At 43.7% G+C, this 20,295-nt stretch overlaps 1 pseudogene; it reads left to right on the top strand.

Moving 5' to 3' along the window:
• The first annotated feature begins 3,578 nt into the window (after nucleotides 1-3,578).
• The window catches only part of LOC129394898 (KN motif and ankyrin repeat domain-containing protein 1-like), a 53,790-nt pseudogene continuing 37,073 nt past the window's right edge, over nucleotides 3,579-20,295 (top strand).

Raw genomic sequence — 20,295 nt, 5'->3', positions numbered from 1 at the left:
CTTGAGTGTTTTAAGAGGCAAGAATCATGTCATCTTCTTCATATGCCCAACAATGCCTTGCTTAGTAGTCCTTGTAGAGTCAACAGATTCAATGTTCAACCAGCAAATATTTGCAGAGCACCTACTTTGTGCTGGCATGATGCTGGGCATATAATACAGGTCAAAAATCAGGCCCAGCACCTGCCTAAGAATTTGTGGGCCTGAGCCCTGCCAGTTGCCAATCTGATGTGCTATATTCTTTGCAGTTTTCTTCCAGCCTTTTCCCCTAAGTTCCCAGTTGGTCGCTCTGTGAATTCATGTGTGACACTTCACCTGGGTGTGTTTCCTGGGTGAACAGATGGCTTTTACTGTGTCACACACACACTCTTACATTCTGCCTCCTCTCGTGAAAGTTGTAGTTACCTGCTTTCTCTCCCTCACTTGCTCTAAGGCAGGCTTGAGATGGTGTTGTTGCTGGGTGTGGTGGCTCATGCTTGTAATCCCAACACTTTGGGAGGCCAAGGCAGGCAGATCAGTTGAAGTCAGGAGTTTGAGATCTGCCTGGCCAACAGGGTGAAACCCCATCTCTACTAAAAATACAAAAATTAGCTGGGCGTCGCAGCGGGCACCTGTAATCCCAACTACTTGGGAGGCTCAGGCAGGAGAATAGCTTGAACCCGAGAGGTGGAGGTCACAGTGAGCCGAGATCTGCACTTCAGCCTGAGCGACAGAGCGAGACTCTGTCTCAAAAAAAAAAAAAGAGTAAGAAAGAAAGATGGTATTGTCTGTTAAGTGCCTTGGGTTCCAGAGAGAGGTGACCAGGTACGTTGTGGCTGTCTTAAGGGGAAGATTATTGTCAGGGGCCATTTGGAAAGTTCTTGCTGGCTGCCATGGCCTTTCATTGCTTTTTGTGGCATGTTAGCAGCACAACCAGTTAGGGAGGAGATGGGACTCCAGTTGGTTCCTTTTGTCTCAGGCTTATTCTCTGGTGCAGCTTGGTGGGCTGGTTGCAACTGTAGGTAAGAACCTGAGCTGGTAGCCCCTGGGGGTATGGCTGGCTGGCCTGCTTTCCTTCTTTCCCACTGTTTTCTTGGGAAGGTCTCTACAGACCTCACCTCTTTTAGGTGTGAGGAGATAAATAGTCCTTATTATCCCTTATTTACAGCCTTCATAGAGTCTTTGTAGTAATCTAAGTTAAGGTCTTAATGTTCTTATTTAGTTCCGTGTCCCCCCAATTCATTTGGTATTGGCTTTTCTTAATGCTGATTTCAAATCTTGGATGAAAATATATTATGAGACCATCGCTTCTTTAGATGTGACAAAGGTAATAACCATGGGGCAATCCAGACTGTGAAGAAAGCCTAAGGTGTAGAAAGCCCATGCGACACTAGTTTTAAGCCTTCACATGTGTTTGGGGAAATGCATTTGTTGAATAAAGGATCAGAAGACAGAAGACTTTTTATTTTTCTTGTCTTTTAAGGTAGGACCATCAGATAGCATCGTCTTCCTAAAGTCACTCTCCTGACAAGAATCAGACCCCTCTGCCGCGGCACACCCTCCTCATGTGGAAGGCAGGGTGGCCTCTCCTTGGAAAATCTCCCCTCCTGTTAAGTCTTCTGAGCGGATCCTGCTAATCCAGGCATGTAAAGGAGGAGTCCTCTTCCAAGACCCAACATGGTGCACACCTCCCAGGAGGAGGAATGGAAAAGCAGGCGCCTTTGCTGGACTTTCCTTTTAATCCCCTAAATCCTGTCACACCCTAAGACTATGAAAGAGATGGGTGGAGAAGAGCCTTGGTGCTGTGGAAAGGGCCATACCCACTTTCTCCCTCATTGCAGCTCACAGTGTGGGTCTCACACCCATCCCAAGCACCTCAGGGGAGGGGTGGTTAAAGCAGCACAATACAGTATTTGAACTCTTTAGGGGTTTGGGGAAGTCCAGTATAACAGAAATAACCCAGGCCCTCAGCGTGGGGTAGCAGAGCATCCTCCTTTCACTCTGTCTCTTTCTAAGGCAAATACTCATAGGTAGAGTTTTTGCAAGGTAAGCTTGCCTGAGCCAGAAAGGGTGGGAGGAATGTGAGATTGTTTTGATTGTTGTCCTTGGGTTTTGTTGTTGCTGTTGTTATTGTTGTTTATAAGAGCTACAAGAGGCTGGGCATGGTGGCTCACGCCTGTAATCCCAGCACTTTGGGAGGCCGAGGTGGGTGGATCACCTGAGGTCAGGAGTTTGAGACCAGGCTGGCCAACATGGTGAAACCCCATCTCTTCTAAAAATACAAAAAACAAAACAAAAAAAAACTAGCTGGGTGTGGTGGCAGGCCCCTGTAATCCCAGCTATTTAGCAGACTGAGGCAGGAGAATTGGTTGAACCCGGGAGGCAGAGGTTGCAGTGAGCCGAGATCCCGCCATTGTACTCCAGCCTGGGTGACGGAGCGAGACTCTGTCTCAAAAAAAAGAAGAAAAAAAAAAAGGCTACAAGAGAGAATGTCCCTAGTTTATGGCTTTTCAGTACCAAAATAGTATGCATTCAGCAGTAGAGTGAGCAGTAGCAGTAGAATAGCAGCATGCTTATGCATGACATAAGCTTCATCTGTAAAAGGCCGAAGTAATCATACCTTGCTGTATGGTTGTTGTGAGGATTAAATGAGTTCGTGTATGTATAAGGCACCTGCAGCAGTGGAGTCCAGAAGAATTGTGCACAGTGGGTGGTGGGGAAAGATGGGGGCAGGGAACATTGGGGGAGGAAAGTAAATTCAATGGATGTCAGGAAATAGGCATCTTGACCTGTCCACAGTGTAATTCAGGCCACCACTCACTACTTAATTTAACCTTGTTCTTATCTCTAGACTAAGGGAGCAGGCTCTCTGGGGGAAAAGTCTTGCTGCAGTAATCCTGTTAAGTGTAAGAACTGAAGGTTCAGGTTGAAGTCTCAAAGTTCCGAAGCCACCATCCCAGGGATAAAGACTGTGCTGGTGTACTCTCAGCCAGCCGGGTACCACAGAAGGCTTTTGTCTCCAGCAGGTTCCTTTTCTCACTGGGCGTCGCCTTTTCTGGCTACTCTCCACCTGTCAGAGGCCAAGCCTTGAGTATATCTTCATCTTCCCACATCTTACTTGGCTTCTTTCTTTGTATGTATATTGAAAGAGTAAAGGCAGATAGGTGTGTGTTTCTCTCTTCAGTGGGAACCTTTGTGACTGATGGTTTCCAGGCAGAAGGGGTTCATATTTTTAATTGTTTCCCTTCCCAACCCTTGTCATCGTCTGATAAAGGACTAGGCATTTATTTGCATACAATGACTTTTTCTGGTGGACCTCACCTTCACAGAAGCACAGAGGCAAACACCCATAGGGTCAGATACAAGCTACTTTAGCAAAATGATTGACTTCGACTGCTTTATGTAATCTAAACTCTTACCAGAACACAATATTTATGAATGTAGCAGATTTTTTTTTTGCAGGATCAAGAAACACTACATTCAGTACTTTATTCGTTTAACTTTTAAGAACAAGTCTTTTGATAGTTTTAAAATTTTATGTGTGTGTGTGTGTATATATATATATATATATATTTTTTTTTTTTTTAATAGAGACAAGGTCTCACTATTTTGCTTAGGCTGGTCTCAAACTCCTGAGCTCAAGTGATCCTCCTTCCTTGGCCTCCCAAAGTGCTAGGATTGCGGGCATGAGCCACTGCACCCAGCCGATATTAAATCTTAGTTTGGAATATAATAATGTAACTAAATAATACCAGAATTTTTTTTTTTTTTTTTTTTGAGACCAGAGTCTCACTGTGTCACCCAGGCTGGAGTACAGTAGCATGATCATAGCTCACTGCAGCCTCAACCTCCCAGGCTCAAGAAATCCTCCCAGTCTCAGCTCCCGAGAAACTGAGACTACAGGGGCAAGCCAGCACACCTAGCTAATTTTTTTTTTTTTTTTTTGGTAGAGACAGAGTGTCACTGTGTCATCCAGGCTAGTCTCAAACTCCTGGGCTCAAGTAATCCTCCTTCCTCAGCTTGCCAAAGAATTGGGATTACACGCATGAGCCACCATGCCCCCCAAAAAGGGTTCTTTTAAATGCCTTCTTCACCTTTGTCTAAGTACATTGGGTAAATGTGGCACTAGTTGAACAAGATTTACTGAATTTTATCACAGGGCAGGCAGGCAAAGCCAGTTCTAAACAATAAAACAGAGATCAACAAAGATGAGGGATGACTCTAAATAGCCTGCTTTGTAAAATTCAAAACAGGGGACAGCTGTGTAGAGAGAGGCACAGTTTTATAAGAATTCACTGGACCTGCCTAGTTTGGCTCATCTTGGTGCCTGCACATGCCCTGCCTTATTCCATTTACTTTCCTTCTGTCTCGTCTCCTACTGGTGACCACAGTTACTGATGGGAGACCTTAAAGGTGATTATCTTTGAGACACATACTTTCCTGTGTGAAGACACAAAGATTAAACTCTATAAGACCATGGCACTTATTTGGGCTTGGTTTATACCAAATAAACCAACAGATTAAAAAATAACAAACTAAAAACAAAGCTTCAAGTGCCGGGTATTTTGAAACAGCAGATCCAAATAATTTCATATTACTTTAGCCAACAAGGCCTCCATTAGTAAGAGATTTGGGTTAGATTTTTTCTTCCTTTTTTTTTTTTTTACTTTAAACTTTATTGAGCTGTTTTACATACCATAGAATTCACCCATTTGAAGTGTATGGTTTGATAAGTTTTAGTATATGTGGACAGTTGTATATCCACAAGCCAGTTTTAGAACATACCCGTAACACTAAAAATTCTCTTGAGGTTTATGTTATCATTTACTTTTGACAGAAATGTTTTCTTCTGCTTTTGAAAAAAAAAAAAATTGTGGGCCATGTGTGGTGTTTCATGCCTGTAATCCCAGCACTTTGGGAAGCCACAGCTGGAGGACTTCTTGAGCTCAGGCATTCGAGCCCAACCTGGGCAACATAGTAAGACCCCATCGCTACAAGAAAAATACAGAAATTAGCTGAGCATGGTGTCGTGCTACTCTGGAGGCTGAGGTGGGAGGATCACATGAGCCCAGGAGGTTGAGGCTACAATGAGCTGTGATTGCACCGCTGTACTCCAGCCTAAGTGACAGAGTGATACACTATCTCAAAAAAGAACTTTTTTTATTTTTTTGAGGTAATGAATTTAAATCATTGGGGAACATACCATTCTTACTAACTTTTTGAAACAAAAACAAAGGTTGCTCGAAGATGTTATTAATAAAATGTTTAAGAGTATGAGGGTACAGAGAAAGGGAAGGAGGCTTGGGCCTATGGTTTACAAATGGTGATTGTTTTTAGCCTTCTAATTGTATGTTGCATTAAATAAGAAGAAACCAAAAAGGAACCACTTGCCTCCACTCCAGCCTCGGTTCAGCATAAAACTCAATCATTTCCTTCACAAGCCAGCTGCTGTGCTGTAGCTCAAATTGTAACAGAGAGCCTTTCTCTGCAGTGGAGGGTTGGGGAAAGAGGGAGTAAGTCAGCACAAACAATGAGGAAACATTTGCTGCCTTTCTGATTTCTTCCTAGAATTAACAGGCTTACAGCTGCATTTCTAAGTCAGCATTTCATATGCCTGAAGAGTATGAGGATAGTTTGAAAAATCAGAAGGAAGATGAGAGAGGGCTTTGCCTCTTTTTTAAGATATTGCTAGCAGTTTGGTTTGTTGGTAATTTTTGCTGTCTCACTGACGCCAGGAGTCCTGGAATTAAACCCCGTGGCCAGCAGGCTGTTAGTTCGTCAGGAAATTCCAAATGGGTATAAATAAATTCTCTGCAACAGCTCCTGGGCTCTTTGCCTGCTAATGTGTGGAGTCCCTTTAATGCTGAGGGAAGTTTGCCTGAGACCTGGCTTCCTGCTCGCTGAAAATCACAGTTATTTTGTTTCTGGGTGGGTAAGTAAGAATGCCCACAAAAGAAAGAGAGGAGGAGAGCATGATGTTTGCGTGGGGGTTGGTGAAATATAAACTCGAGCTCTGTGTGTTGTGAAAAAGATTTGCTTTTACTTCAAGCTAGAAAGAATAACCCAGTACTTGATTTTTGGTCCAGTGAAAATTTCAGCTTTACCTATGGCTTTAACATAAAGATGTCATTGTTGCAGGAGTGAATGGTTGTACATATATATATGCTAAGATTTGAGTTTTTGAGTTTAAGGTTTAGTTCAATTCAATAATTTCCTTTTTTGTTGCTAAATCCATCTTTGGGTATTTGTTTTCAGCTCTGTTTTTCCAATAGGGAGTTGCTCAATATTCATTAAAGCTGGCTTCTTGTATAAACACACTATAAAACAAAATAAGGACAGGGATTCATACAAATACTAGTTTTCCACTACCACCCCACCTCCCCCTGGCCAAAAAACTGTAATGTTTTGTTAGAAAAGCCTGTTTTATCCCTAAGTTAGCCAGTGTTCCTTTTCTGCTTTTCACAGAATTACTCTCTGAACTGGCACATTTCCTTTTTACGCTTAGAACAGCATGTTACTTTTGAAGAAAGTTTGGAAAATAACAGTCCAAGCTCATTCTCTTCTGTGCATGCGTGATTGATTTGGGCTGTATTTCAGCAATAACTTTTAAAATGAGACAGTGGACATTAGAGAGCAGCATAGTTGGGGTTGCACTTAGGAGCCCATGGCATTTTGGCTGTTTTGAGACAGATTTGGGGTAAAGAGTTGCTGCATCTTGTGGTTGGCACTGAACACTGGAGAAGAGGGCCACTGTATAAACCGCAAGGCCCCTGTTACCATCACATGCCTCTCTAGCACAATGTGCCCTTTATTAAGACAGGCCGTTCCACTACTGGGAATAGTAACCCTTTCCGCTGTCTTCCCCTCACTCTTACGTGCAGCCTGGCTTCTGGCCTCTTAACTCATGCCCAGAGTAGAATTGGCAATACCCAGGAGGGACACTGCACTGGGGATTGTTAGGTCATGCCAGTTAGGATGCAGCTGGAAAGGTGCTGCTGAGTGGGACGTGCAGAGGGGAAGACGGCAGGCTCTGTCTGCCTGAGCTCATCTGGTCTGACACCTGCTGTGATTCATTTTTCTTCATGCCATGTTAAGAAATTTTGTATCAAGTATAGTCGACAGTTACTCATAGCCTGGAAGCAGCTTTGGAAATCAGAGTTCCACTGACCCCCCTCATTTTAAGGGGATGAATCACATCACTGCATTGTACGATTCCAGGGCTCTCTTGCCCATTGCTCATCCATGAACTAGGAAGTGATCATAGTTCCTGTTCTTGTTTTATGAAAACAAAAGTATATCTTCCCCCAGCCTAGGCAGGCCATTCAGGACGACTGCCATGGAGGTGCTCGGGGTGGTTTAGATCACCGTCTTTGCACAGTGTGTTAGAGAGCACTGTGCCCTGAGGACTTTGGGAGAGCTGCAGAATGAGTGTGCAGAATAATCAGCACTCACCTTTGTCCTCCTGTTGTGAGATGGAGATATTTTAACCTGGCCATAATATGCTTTAAAAGTTGGGGGGTGTTTGTCTGCTTTTGCTTTTATTTCCTTCCTGTGCTGGACTGGGACTCCCCCTTATCTAACTAGTACATACCACTCTGCCCAAGCAGTGCGTGCGCACACACACATCCCCTACAGCTCCCTGCTGGCATCTCCTTCATACACTCTTAAGAAGAAGAAACCAATGTAGAACTCAAGATTTTAGCAGACTTACTTGGTCTTGAACAAGTATCACAAATACCTTAAACCCTGACTTCATGGGGGTGGGGGCAGGGTATGGAGGAGGAAGGGTTCTGGATCCTCTCTGGGGGGCCAGGGTTGTGTTCTTCTCCAGACAACAGAGGGTGATCCAGTACCACTAGTAGTGACAATAGAACCCACACATTGTTCTAAGTGACAACACACTGATGCAGGTACTATTATTTTCTCAAACAATTGGAATATAGTCTAATTTGCCGACAGCTGCAAAGCAGCAGAGCCAGGATTCAAACCCAAGCAGTCTGGCCCCAGAGTGCCTGCTTCAAATCACTACATCTCTTCCTCTGTTACACTTATTCATCAGTAGATGCCTAGATGTGGGGCTTTACACTTCAGCAGATACTAAGAGGGCCATGTACCAAGCGCCAAGTACTGAGGAATACAAACATAAATACTGCTTGAGGGCCGGGCGCGGTGGCTCGCGCCTGTAATCCCAGCACTTTGGGAAGCCCAGCTCACGAGGCCAGGAGATCGAGACCATCCTGGCTAACACGGTGAAACGCCGTCTCTACTAAAAATACAAAACATTAGCCAGGCGTGGTGGTGGGCGCCTGTAGTCCCAGCTACTCGGGAGGCTGAGGCAGGAGAATGGCGTGAACCCGGGAGGCGGAGCTTGCAGTGAGCCGAGATTGAGCCACTGCACTCCAGCCTGGGCGACAGAGCGAGACTCCATCTCAAAAAAAAAAAAAAAAACAAAAAAAACTGCTTGACTTCTGCCTCCCGTAGACACTTAGAGTCTGGTAGAGAAACACAGGCATGTGCTTGCTAACTGTAACACAGTTCCGCATATACAGGCAAAGTGACTTAGGAAAAAAGAGGGAAGGAGGGGACCAGTTCTTCCCAGGACAGAGCAGTTGAGGGTAAGTAGGGCTTTACAAAAATGAGGTATGTGGGCCCTTTAGGACAATGCAGCTGATTTTGACAGATGGGAGAGTGTGGGGAAGGGTGTGCTGGGTAGAGGGGATAGAATGAGCAAAGATAGATAAGCTTGAAAATTTCTCAGTATGTTGAGGTTTGGGGTGGGGAGGAACCTGGGAGGTGCTGGATTGGGGCTAAATTGTTGACATTTCGTGCCACAGAAAAGAGCTTTTAGGCTTTCTTCTTTAAAGTGGAGCTCCTGGCACATCACTTTGCAAGGATAGTGATTGAGAAGTTGTAGACGTTTCCAGGAATACCTGAAACACATGTAAAATTTCTCAAATAATATGTAATACAGGAAAGCAAAGCCATCTGCCCCTGAAAACAGGCTGCATATTTGCAGTATGAGTAACCGCAGAGTCTGGGCTGTGCTCCCTAGTGGCAGGCTGACTGCACTCGTGCACCCTAAGGACATTGATGCACAGATGAAGAAAGGAAAGACAGAAATAAAATTTATTTTTAAATAATTTTAATCGTACATAAAAAGAGCTCTCATGTCTTCCTCACCCAGACTCAGCTTTCCCAGTGGTTAACATTTTACCATATTTGTTCCATCTGTGTGTGTGTGTGTGTGTGTGTGTGTGTCTGTGTGTAGCAATGCAGTTGTCATGTCTTTTTGGCCTCCTACCATCTGAAAAGTTCTCATTTTTACCTTTTTTTCATGGCCATGATGGTTTTAAAAAGAGAGGCCTGACATTCTGTAGAATGTGTTTCAGGCAGGGTCCAGGCCATGCCTTCTTGGCAGGACAGTGCAAAAGTGATGCTCTGCTCTTCCCCATGCAGATACCTGATGTCAACTTTGATCACCTGGTTGAGGTGGTTATTTGTCAGCTTTCTCATCATAGAGTCACCATTTTTTTTTATGGTTGACATTTCATGCCACAGAAAAGAGCTTTTAGGCTTTATTCTTTAAAATGGAGCTCCTGGCACATCACTTTGCAAGGATAGTAATTGAGAAGTTGTAGACGTTGGCAGGAATATTTTCTGGTGAGATATTCTGAGACCACATCAATATCTTAGTCTTTAGTAGGAAATCTCTACCCAGTAGCCTTAGCTAGTGATTCCTACCTGAATCCGCCACTGTTCTAATAGTTGGTCCATGGTGATTTTCTGTTGACATAATTCCTTGTATATATTAGTTGGTATTCCTACATATTTATTATAGCATGATGGACTCACAAGTAGATACCTATTCTCTGGATTGTAACTTGTTACTATCATTAATTATATTATTTTAATGCTCAAATTATCCTAGATTTGGCTAGTGGGGGTTCAAAAGAGTTTGAATCAAATAGACCCTTGACACTGGCATTAAATAGCCAATCTGATGTGTGCTGACGATTGAGACTAATAACTGGTAGGCGGAGGGTGTTACCTGAGTTCTAGATATGTATTTATCTCAGACAGTATGGGTCACCTGCAACAAGATCTGTTGTAGGTAGGCCAACAGTAACACTCGGGACCCCAGAGGCAAGGCAACCTGAAATTCAGCTTGTCAGAGACCAGCTGGTGGGTGGAAGTTTTGCGTTTTCAGAGTCTATTAAGTTCCCCAGGCCTATCGTCTACCTTTAGCTTTCCCTGTTGGCCAATTCAGGCCCTGGTCAGATGCGGGTGGAGAGGTACACAAAGCTGGAAACAGCGTGCTGCCCGCCTTTCTCTCCTGCCTCCAGAGACACTTGCTGGCTGCCAGGGTCGGTGTTGTCTTAGCCTCACAGGCGTTTTCAGTCCTTGCTCTTCCCATCCTAGAGTTTCAAACACAGAGCAAGTCTGTGTTCTGCATCTCAACATGCTAAATCAGAACCTGGATTCCCTAAAATGTTGTCTCCTGTTTCTTCCTGCCCTCACTCATGCCATATCCGTCCTTCCCAGGTTAGATTTCTCATACTTTAATGACCTTCAGAAAAGGAATCCCATCACTTTTCTCTGCGGTGAGCCATCCATTGGTTTAAAGAAAAAATTTTCTTTTTTAATAGCAGAATGAGGTAACAGAGCCCTAGAAGACAAGCCCAGAGACCTGATCCTGGTCTCCAGCTCAGCCCAGAGTAGCTGGAATTTGTCAGGCCTTCTCAGTTTCCTCCTAAGTATTAGGGGCAGACAGAGTTAAGGCTACAGGCTGGCTAGCCCAAATGCAGACAGTGTCAAAGTTCTAGTTGTTGAATACCACCAGAACTTACCTTACTATTACCACTTACTATCTAATTGGGTAGATAAAATTTATATGGTGCAAAGGAATTTGTTATACCTAGACAGAAATTCATGGGGACTTGAATAATCCATGGAAACCCTAATGGAGAATGCATTTTAATCTCCAGCATCTAGCCAGAGCAATCTTATTAAAATGCAAATCTGATCATTTCACTCCCTTGTTTAAAACCCTTCAATAGCTTACCAATGCATCTATGATGCAAAAACTTGATTCCCAGGGTCCTGTGGAATTAGGGCTCTGTCTGTCCCCTTTCTGCCTCACTGCAGTCTTTGCAAAGTCCCCTTTCCAGTTCTTAAAAGTGGCAGGTTTTGCATATGCTCTTTCCTCTGCCTAGAATTTCTGCCATCCCTCCACACATCCCCACCACACTGCCCGGTGGACTCCTTAGCTACCGCTCCCTTGAAGAACCCTCCCTACCCGTAGCCTAGGCAGGGTCCCTGCTCTGTTCCAACATAACGCCTGCATTTCACTTTCACAACACTTAATACAGTTGTTATTTATGTGATCACTTGTCTGTCTCCTCCTATACTTCATAAGTTCTACCCAGACAGGCTCTGTGTCTGTTTTGCTTAGCACCTAGCAGTGTTTGGCCTATTGCAGGCACTTAATAAATATTTGCTGAATGAAAGAATACATCCATCTTTCAGTGTAACAACTGCATCTTCCTTACATCAGCATTCTCTTTACAGAGTGTGGGAACAGGTAGATGTAGAAGATGGAGCTGGTATGGAGAAGGGTAGTGATGGGAGACAGTGGAAGATGTAGGAGTAGTGTGCAGGTTAATGTCTGTTAAAAAAGTCCAGATAAGATTATCTGTGAGAGGAAATCCAAAGATTTGTGGGGAGAAGCCAAAAGGAGTTAGGAAGAGTTAGGAGTACAGGAAGCAAGACCACATTCTAACTTAATCATATAAACAAACCAAGCCTGTAAAATTGCAGTTATGCTACATATGTGTCAACTGACCTGATATTTCTTAGGAACTTCTGGCATATACTTTTGCTTTCTTTAATGTTACAATTTTATTTGCATGAAGTGTTTAGGTAGCTTTTTAAAACAGCTATGCTAGCCTGGGCAACATAGTGGGACCCCATCTCTATAAAAAATTTAAAAATTAGCCAGGTTTGGTCACACACATCTGTAGTCCTAGCTACTAGAGAGGCTGAGGCAGGAGGATCACTTGAGCTGGGGGGTTCAAGGCTGCAGTGAGCTGTGATCGTGCCGCTACACTCCAGCCTGAGTGACAGAGCAAGACCCTGTCTCTAAAAGAATGAATGAATACATACTTACCTACCTACCTACCTGTAACCTGAAGAGGTATTGGTGAATTGCAGTAGGCAGTATAAACTCTGTGAGGAGAAGGATTTCAGGCTTCTTAGAAAAAGCCTAGCACTTGGCAGGTGCCCATCATTTGAATGACTGAATGAATGGGTTTTATCTGGGAGGGAAAAGAGCAGGCTTAAAAACAACTCTTTGGTAAATGCAAGAGCAAAAGAAAATCTCATCTGTTATACATTTCCTTTAAACCAGAAGGAGGAACACTCATATTGCTACCCTTTTTATTGTGTGTTCTCTAACAAATGGTGTTCCTCACACAAATTTGATACAGGTAGTGAAGCTGCTGGGTCTCAAAGAGCTTAATGCTAACAGTGTCATCAGGAGATGCCACCTGCTAAACCCGTTCAGAAGGACGCTGTTGTACTTCGCTGTCTTCTTAGAACACTTTCCACTCCTGGAAAAGTTGATGTGCTAACTTAATTACTCTCATACTCTGAGTAATTAGCTTCATGAGAACTGGCCTCTCTTCCTGAGTTCATCCTACTGGTTTGCTTTCCTGCTGATGTGGCATCTTTTTTGACTGCTTTGAACAGCAGGATGCTTACACTCTGGGACTTTTAAATGTGGAAATCTGTGATAATTATGTACTTCTCTAGGACTGACTCAGCTCTTCAAGCAAAATCTTCATGCTTCATGTGAGAGGGGACAATAACATTAATGGGAATTAGCAAAGTTCTTCAGTTTCAACAGTCAGGTGTGGTATCTGGCGAAGAAAAACACATAAATAGTGTGTGAAAGTTGTGGCACAGGGGTGTAATTATTTTTCACAGCACCGTCAGTCAGTAACTGGGCCTAGAGTGTGCAGCAGTGAAATCAGAACAAAGAAGTCAGTGTGTCCTAATTAATAGATAAAGTAATAATATCAAAGTCTCCTCCATTTTAAAGTCCACGGGACACATTATTTCACCCCAGTGCTTTTTGCTCATATTAAAGAATGGCTCATTGTGGTAGAGTATGTAGAAAGTATTGAATGCTTTTCTTTACTCAAAAGTGGCGTCTTTTATCACTTGAGCACTTGAGCATAGTGTTATTGGCCCCAATAGGAAATGAAAGACTTGAAGACTACAGATTTTTTTTTTTTTTTTTGAGATGGAGTTTCACTCTTGCCCAGGCTGGAGTGCAATGTCATGATCTTGGCTCACCACAACCTCTGCCTCACAGGTTCAAGCAATTTTCCTGCCTCAGCCTCGCAAGTACCTGGGATTACAGGCATGCACCACCATGCTGGGCTAATTTTGTATTTTTAGTAGAGGTGGGGTTTCTCCATGTTGGTCAGCCTGGCCTCGAACTCCCCACCTCAGGTGATCCACCCGCCTTGGCCTCCCAAAGTGCTGGGATTACAGGCATGAGCCTCCGTGCCCAATGGAAGAATACAGATTATATGGCCAAAATTTCAGTTGCTATCTGTGAATTTTTATTCTTCTCGCTGTCCCCAGCACAGGCTTTCTCAGCCTCAGCGCTACTGACATTATGAGCTAGATAATTCTTTGTTGGGGGAAGGAGGGCCTGTCTTGTGCATGGCAAAATGTGTGCAGCAGCTCTGGCCTCTACACACTAGATTCGGGTAGCACCCCAAGCAGTGACAACGATAAATATCTTCAGGCATTGCCAAATGTCCCTTCGTGGGGGCAAAATCACCTCCACACCTCGTTTGGTTGGTTTAAAAGAAAAATTACCTCCAGTTGAGAATCACTGCAAGCAGGTTAGTACTCGACTAGTTTCCTGTGATCTAATCTTCTTCCTGGTGAGTATGTTAATTTTTATGTCTTTCAAAACCATGTATTATTTGGACAGCAAGTTTAGTTTCATTAAAAGTTAAAATCATATAGTACTTTATGAATCTAGATGAAATGATTTTTGAAATATCCATAACTCCATTTCACTTTGTTAACGCAGAAGAATTGCAAGCAAATTTCGCACTGTTCTTGAGGCAGTAAATTGGGCCCCTCTCACAGAGCACTAAGTTTTATAGGAGATAAATATATAAATAAGGAGCAGACTTGCCATCAGTTTGTTGATTTCACCTTTTCTCTGAACACATAGGAATTTGGTCTGAACTTGGAGAGTTTTCTCTAATTGATGCCGTTGCATTGGTGTTTGGTTACCCCAAATTGCAGACTGTGCAAACTTAGTTGGGAGCGAGAGGGAGGAAATGGACTGTGTGACCCTTGGTGTCTAGGAGTGAGTTGGCTCAGAGATGATGCCAACCTAAGACAACATGGAGCCCAGTGTTAGTTAGCAGGCCATCCACTTACCTTGAGACACTGGTATAAATTCTGGCAATGCCAGCTGTCATGTAGCTGTTTGCTTCACTTCTGCCTTTAATGACTTTTCTATGCACCCCATCCCCACTAGACTGTGAGCCTTGTGAGAGCAGAGACTTTGTCCATTTTGTTCGGTGTCCCCAGCTCCTAGAACAGTGCATGGTAAATAGTAAGTGAAGATCCACAGAAAACTAGAGAGATAGAGAAAGAGAGACAGAGACAGAAAGTAGATATTAATTCATGTGCCTTTATTATCAATATCAATTATAATGTAAGTCGAATGTGTGAATAAATGTTTTATTTGGTCTGCACTTCCCACTGGGTATTATAACATTTTAACTGGTCCTATTGAATTTAGCCTCTTTCCCTACGTCAGTCTCACGCACACACAATTGTCAAGACGATCTTTGTTGATGCCTTTTAGCCCCTAGTTTCAGTGGAAAAACTTGCCCTGCTCCAGGATGTGAGATTGGTGGCCTCTCCTGTACTCATCTTCTTCCCCTTGTCTAACCTTGGCATTCCTTCAGCAGCACCAACAGGTTCTGCCCTGGCTCTTCACCTTTTTACTCTTGTCATTTACCTTGTCTTCAGAACTCATCTCTCGTTAACTCGGTTCTGTTTTGATCACTAGTTTACATACTTTCATACTGCATTGTGTTTTGGTTTTTTGGAGTGGGGGCGGGGTTGTTGTTTTTTGCGGTTTTTTCAGACGGAGTCTCTCTCTGTTGCCCAGGCTGGAATGCGGTGGTGCAATCTCGGTTCACTGTAGCCTCCGCCTCCCAGGTTCAAGCGATTCTCCTGCCTCAGCCTCCCAAGTAGCTGGGTTTACAGGCCTGTGCCACCACACCCAGCTAATTTTTGTATTTTTAGTAGAGACAGGGTTTCACCATGTTAGCCAGGCTGGTCTCGAACTCCTGATCTCAAGTGAACTGCCCACCCTGGCCTCCCAAAGTGCTAGGATTACAGGCATGAGCCTCCACTCATGGCCTGCATTGTTGATCTATGCCTTTGTCACTGATCTCAATTAGTGTTATGTTAAGGGTGTTTGGTAGTCATCTCTCAGCTAGACTATATCTCATTTTATTTCTTATAAATTTTTCCTCTTACTCCTTCCACTGAATAGGACCATTTCCTATAGCCAATTAAGCTTTCAATAAATGTTTATATAATGAAGGTAGAGGTGGTGCCAGGAGCAGTCTCCACCACTGGATTTCCAGACATTCAAAAAATTCTTGTAAACACCAGGGACAGCCCTCCAATTCCAGAATATTTAGTTGGAAGCTATTACTCTCAGGATTTCAGTTGCAGATATAGCCAGTGCAATTTTGACTGTGCAAAAGCAGGCATAGTTCTGTTAGTCCAAAAAGGCTTAGTTAAGAGTCTCTTTATAACCCAGGTAGATTTTTTTTTTTAAAACTGCTTTTTTTTTTTTGAGACGGAGTCTTGCTCTGTCACCCAGTCTGGAATGCAGTGGCGTGATCTTGACACACTACAACCTCCACCTCTCTGGTTCAAGCAATTCCCCTACCTCAGCCTCCTGAATAGCTGGGATTACAGGTGCACACCACCATGCCCAGCTAAATTTTTTGCATTTTTAGTAGAGACCTGGTTTCACCATGTTGGACAGACTGGTCTTGAACTCCTGACCTCAGGCAATCTGCCCACCTCGGCCTCCCAAAGTGCTGGGATTACAGGCGTGAGCCACTGTGCCCGGCCAAAACTGTTGTTTTTATACTTCCTCTTGATCCTGAATTAATAATTTAAGTTTTATTGTAACGCTTTTCCAGTTAATAATTTAGCATCTTTCTCCTTTTTAAGATCTAGTCTTAATTTTTGAGAGGGGAAGGGGGAAGAACTATAGTACCTGTTAGAATTCAGTGTAACTCCAAGTAAACAAGACCCAAAACAAACGATAGCTAAAACAAAATAGACCTTTGTATCTTTTTCACTTAAAAGTATAGAGGTAGGCTTTTCAGAAATGTTATAGTAGCTCTGATCCACAAAGTCCTTTGAGGCCCAAGTTCCTTCTAGTACATCGTTCCTCCACCCCTAGATATGAACTCATGTTTCAAAGTTACACTAGTGTCCTAGTCATCACATCTGCATTCCAGGCAGCAGGATGGAGGAAGGCACAAAGAAGAACATAGGTGAAAGGATTATTTCTGTTTTTTAATGCAGGTTCCTGGGGTATACTACATGACACTTCTGCTTACAGACTTGTATTTGCCCCTATTAGTGTGGAAGGAGGGGATAATGCATACTAAAGAACATCAAGCTGTCTTTGCCATGGCCACCCCCATTCATTCACCTCCCAAGTGAACTTTCTCAGTTTATTGCAGTCAATTCCATTCGCCTTCCAAACAGTGACTTCTTGTAATATATTTTAAGACAAATGCCCAGGCCAGGTATAGTGGCTTATACCTGTAATCCCAGCATGTTGAGAGGCTGAGGTGGGAGGATTGCTTGAGGCCAGGAGTTCAAGACCAGCCTGAGCAAAATAGCAAGACCTCATCTCTATTAAAAATAATTTTAAAAAATTAAAATTAGCCAGGCGTGGTGCTACATACCTATAGTTCCCAGCTACTCAGGAAGCTGAGGCGGGAGGATCACTTGAGCCCAGGAGATAGAGACTGTAGTGAGCCATGATCGCACCACTGCACTCCAGCCTGGGCAACAGAGTCGGACCCTGTCTCAAAAAAAAAAGAGCAATACCCATGTGTTGTAAAAATTATAAAATATAAAGAATAAAAATCATCTATAATTCCACAACCTAAAGATAACAACTGAAACAGTATCATGGAAGAAATGTCCTTAACACTAATATTTAACGAACAACTTCTGTCTTCAGAGCATCAAGATGTTTTTCAAAGTTTATTATCTTGTACTGTTGGCCAGGCACAGTGGCTCACAGCTGTAATCCCAGCACTTTGGGAGGCCGAGGCAGGCAGATTACCTGAGGTCAGGAGTTTGAGACCAGCCTGGCCAACATAGTGAAACCCCATCTCTACTAAAAATACAAAAATTAGCTGGGCGTGGTGGCACACGCCTGTAATCCCAGCTCCTCGGGAGGACGAGGCAGGAGAATCCCTTGAACCAGGGAGGTGGAGGTTGCAGTGAGCCAAGATGGCGCCACTGCACTCTAGCAAGTTTATTATGTTATACTGTATATTCAGTTATTTATTCCTTCAGTAAACGTTGTCAAACATCTCCTTTCTTCCCAGCATGTTGATAATTGGTGTGTGGTTGGGAGAGGAAGCAATGAAAAAAAAAATGTATATTTTTCTGGGGGGGTGGGGGCGGAGATGAGGTTTTGCTCTTGTTGCCCAGGCTGGAGTGCAATGTGTGTGATCTTGGCTCACTGCAACCTTCACCTCCCAGGTTCAAGCGATTCTCCTGCCTCAGCCTCCCAAGTAGCTGGGATTACAGATGCCCGCCACTATGCTTGGGTAATTTTTTATATTTTTAGTAGAGATGGGGTTTCACCATGTTGGCCAGGTTGGTCTCGAGCTCCTGATCTTCAAGTGATCCACCCTCCTCGGTCTCCCAAAGTGCTGGGATTACAGGCGTGAGCCAGCGTGCTCTCCAAAAAAATTTTTTTTTAATTAAATTTTTTGCTCTCTGGGTGCTTATAGTCTGGTACAAAAGACAAAAAAGTGTTTTGGTCTTGTTAAAGTTGGGAAATAAATCAGAGACTCATAAGTGCCTAATTTATGTTGATGTATGTAAACATACACTAGAAAACAGGATATTAAAAAAATAATGACACCGGGTAGTTTTATTGTAGAATAATTTTTACCATGGACAATTGTTTGTGAAAATGACACCTTGAAAACACATCTTACTTTTTTACTTGCTGGAGAATGAAACTTGAATTACAAGTCCTTTGGGTAGCCTGGTTTGAGCAGTATTAGGAAATAAGCAAGCCTAACTTAGTTAAATTCTAACCTCTCCTGATTCCCAGAAGTCCAAAGTTCATTTGGGGGTAATTCAACCTGATACAGGCTTTTTGTGATTTCTACAAGGTGAACTAAAGAAATAACTAAAGATGGACCAGTTAGGTTTTGGTAAAAACTGTGATAAGTTTTGTTGTGTTTTAAATACTGATGTTGAGTCACTTCATCTTTCCTACTGAAAATCCTTAAGTGGGAAAAGTAGCTAAGTTAAGAAATACATAGAAAAAGTAGGAGTTACACCAAAATATTAACGCTTGTCACTTGATGGTAAGATCTGAGTGCCCTTTTTTTTACGTTCTTTAAATTATCTGTACGTGGCTTTTTTCTTTTTTTTTTTTAATGTTTTACAAGCATGTACTACTTTTGTATCTGGAAAAAGGTTTGTTTTTCTTTCATTTTTTAAGAAGAAGCTTTCATCAGTGGCAAAGGCTCAGTTGAAATTAATGATAAAGGATAACTACTTGCCACGTGTCATAAGCCCAGGGCTGAGAAGAGTCAGGCAGGGCTCTGAAACCAGTGAGTGCTGCCGGGATGCTGAGAACCCACAGAGAACAGTGGGGCTGATTGTGCCTCTGCACCTCCTCAGGTGACCCAGGGCTGAGCAGGAGGACACAGACTCTTTCATGAAGAAGTGACTAGTATAGGAAAAACAGAGCCTCTCTGTAGAGATGCTTGAAGTGCTAGCTTTATTTAAAAATCCACTGGCAAAACGGGAGTGAAGAACACACATTTTCAGAAGATACCGGTTTCCTGTTTTCATTAAGAAAACAGGGAATGCGGAACAGCTGAGTGTGGTGGGGGCGGTGTCACTGCGGCCGGAGGGAGACTTCATTGGTGAAAACTCAGCCTATGGCATTTGTGCGTGGCCGGCCAAGTTTACACGAATGTTGCAACTTTTCCTTATGGGGTGAGGATCGAGGACGTCTGAGGCTGGGTCCGGGTGAGCTGGGAGCGAGCTGGCGTGCGGTGCAGCGCGGGCTGGCAGGGAGCGCAGCGGGCGCCACCTGGTAGGTGAGCTGCGAGTGGCGTGGGGCGGTCACCGCTGGCCGAATTCCAGGGGGGCCTGGGCGAGGGGGGCCGGCCGGGAAGGCTGTGCGCTGCTCGGCCACTTTACTCCACCGCAGCGACCCCACAGGTCTACAGGAGTCCAGCTTAGACTCGCCGGCTCACACACACATCCCGGGAGGGCCAGATCCGCCTGCCTGACACCCAAGCTGCAGTTTCCCTTTGTTAATGGAATTTCAGACAGTACTGGAAACAGGTCTGGCTGCATATTTTGAGTGATCAGCTTCTCCATGTGCAGATGAAAGTTAAAAGGGAAAGAGAGAAGGACAGCTACGTGCTATTAACACGAGCACAAGTTTCCAGGCACAGCACTCCCGACCAGCCCTCCCATTCTTAGGCTGGAGCATGACTGCTGCTGGGCACTTCTTTCACATAGAATTCACTCCCCACACGTGTTAGAATCGAACAGCTAGAGCAATTTAATATTGTTTTAAATTGGCACGTAAGGAATATATGTCCTTTTTATTCCTCTGCTTGGCAATCTTATTTTTGTACTTTCTTTCCAACATTTGGGAAGAAAGCGGGCAGATGGAAGCAGAAGTGTTCTTCGTAGCATTCTCACTGTCGGGTGTAAATGTTCGGCAGTGCTGGGGGTTGGGAGGGCAGACAGCAACCAGGTTTGCTGGAAGTTACTTCAAACTGGACAGCAGTGAAGTGGGTTTGTATACTCAGGAGAGGGCAAGGAGACTGATGGCTTACATTTTCACTCATTGCTTTTGAGTTCTTTCCATCGCTCTAAACATGCACAGCTTATTAGCGTGGCTCTGGGAAAACAACACATGACCTGATCCTACAATTTAAAAAAATAAAAATGACCTTGCTT

Source organism: Pan paniscus, chromosome 21 (assembly GCF_029289425.2).
Source record: "Pan paniscus chromosome 21, NHGRI_mPanPan1-v2.0_pri, whole genome shotgun sequence".
NCBI classification, from domain to species: Eukaryota; Metazoa; Chordata; class Mammalia; order Primates; family Hominidae; genus Pan; species Pan paniscus.
Note: the sequence above shows the minus strand (reverse complement) of the source record. Positions and strands in the feature narration are given on the sequence as shown.